At 37.6% G+C, this 2,414-nt stretch overlaps 1 pseudogene; it reads left to right on the forward strand.

Moving 5' to 3' along the window:
- Positions 1–1,115: 1,115 nt before the first annotated feature.
- On the forward strand, positions 1,116–1,273 carry LOC128591056 (uncharacterized; annotated as a pseudogene).
- The last annotated feature ends 1,141 nt before the right edge of the window (positions 1,274–2,414 follow it).

The raw sequence follows: 2,414 nt of genomic DNA on the forward strand, positions 1-2,414 counted from the left end.
TATCCAGTTCAAATTGTATCTAATTTCATAAAACAAGCCATATAATGTTCAAGAAATAAGAGTATACATATATCAATAAAGAGTTTTGATTTAATAAGAGTAATGAAGAACTTGCCGGTAAAAGAAATATTTTGCGCTGAAATTTAAAAGCCCATAGATGTGTCTATTTGCCTATAAAATCATATCAGAAATGCAAGTGATAAAAATAAAATGCAATTCCATGACACAAGACTGGCACAGAAATGTCCATCTTCAAAAGAAAACACAGTATGTGAATATACATTTAACTAAGCTAAAATAGGGACTAATCACAGAGAAGATTCTGACCTACATGATTACATTAGCAGAGGCAGTTGGGAAATTTAAGGCTGTTTTTATTTAGTGCTACATAAGAACTCTGTAAAATGAGTTCCAACAGAAATAGCTCCTGCTTTATGTCAGCTTTCAGTTTTAGACTATTTCTGGTAGTTGAACTATCCAACTAGTGTTGAAAGTTTAGTTCAATGACTTGGCCATAAATACGTCTTAAGGCAGCGGTTCTCAACCTGTGGGTCATGACCCACAGGAACTGTATGAAAGGGCTGTGGCTTTAGGAAGGTTGAGAACCACTTTCTTAAGGGATCAATCTGAGGCAAAACAAAACTTTAAATAAATTGTAAATTAGGCACACTGCAGTTTGCCACTCAAACTAAGGTTCAACCTATTTGTTGAATATTTCCTTAATAATCCTCTCATGCAAGCTTTATGTTCCTCTGTTACAACCACCCTTATAATGCCATACTGAACTCCACTAACATGGAGCTAATCTCAATTACTGAAAAAAAAGACTCCCTTTTCAAGAATGCATTCATTTCCACAGCCACTTGGTTTTTTTGAGATGTAATTATTTTCTACACTGCACCTTGCAGTCTTTTTTTTTGGAGACAGAGTCTCATTTTGTCACCCTTGGTAGAGTGCCGTGGTGTCACAAGTCACAGCAACCTCCAGGTCTTGGGCTTAGGTGATTCTCTTGCCTCAGCCTCCCGAGTAGCTGGGACTACAGATGCCTGCCACAATGCCCAGCTATTTTTTCTTGCAGTTTGGCTGAGGCTGGGTTTGAATATGCCAACCTCAGTATATGGGGCTGGTGCCCTACTCACTGAGTCACAGGCCCCTCCACAGCACCTTGGAGTCTTAAAGAACTCCTGCCCCATGCCAGAGCAAACTGTGGCCCTGAACCATTGCCTGGCCTCTGTGTCCATAGGCTGCTGGCACTGAAGTGGGTTGCACAGAGGAAAAAAAAAAAAAAAAAAGAACACTAGCTCCTTTAGGATAGTTTTTATTACAGACCGCAAGTAACACACTTTTCTTGGAGTACTCAAAATATCTTCCAAAAAGAAATATTTTAAATATCAATTAGCACACACTAGTGTACCTTTCAATTTGTTCAACTTATTAAAAGGTAGATCTTTTATTTTTTCTTCAGGTTTATGGTACTCACTAGATGTTCAAATCTGAAGACTTCTTTATTTAAAGTATATTGAAGAAGAAATTCAATTTGAGATGTTGCCCAAAGTAATACTTCGTAGTAGGATGGGAACTAGCAGGCATTACTTAACTGAGTCAGGAGTTCTCAAAACAAAATATTGAATCACCCTGATCTAAACAAAATAGGCACAGGACAAGGTCCAGTAAGTTAGAACCAAGATGATGGAGACAGCAACTGGTTCTTAACATTAGCTCTTCATTATCCCATCATTATCATAAAAGTTTTTCAGGAAACCTTCCAGGAGAACCAGCATGCTTGTCCTGCTTCACATTAAGCCTGTTAATGAGCTACAAAGGATATCCTTAAGAAGAGAGGGAGCATCATGAGACATGTCTGACCACCTTTCTCATGGCTAGCAATTTAGATTCCAAGGTATCCTTTTGGCCAAGCAGGATTCTTGTCAGTCAGCTGCTGGAAGGAGAGGAGTGCTTAAGAGTTTCTCTTAGGTCATAAACCTGAAGCCTCATGTTTACCATACTTAGTCAAAAAGAGGAACTGTTCCTGTTCCCTAATTCCAGGAAAACACCACCCAATCCAAGAAATATTTCTCCCCTTGTTTAGCCTGTAATTAAGCCATTGCTCGAACAATGAGACAACAGCCAAGCACCCACTGGGACTTCAAGTGATTACTAATTTTGGGAGTTACTTTCCTGTGTCAAGAACATGGTAGCACCTGCTATTAAGCCTGGGAATATGTTACAGAAAAGTAGCTATGTTTGCAAGATTCCCTGGTAAAAGTAACAGTATTTTAATTTATATAAATGAGATAAATTTGTGAAACAAGACCAAAGTTTATTTCATATATCAGTTTGGAGAAATGATACATTAAATATCATAAATAAGTAGATTTGGTTAAATTCATAAAGATAACTAAGTTAATTTTATT

Source organism: Nycticebus coucang, chromosome 7, assembly GCF_027406575.1.
Source record: "Nycticebus coucang isolate mNycCou1 chromosome 7, mNycCou1.pri, whole genome shotgun sequence".
Taxonomy (NCBI): Eukaryota; Metazoa; Chordata; class Mammalia; order Primates; family Lorisidae; genus Nycticebus; species Nycticebus coucang.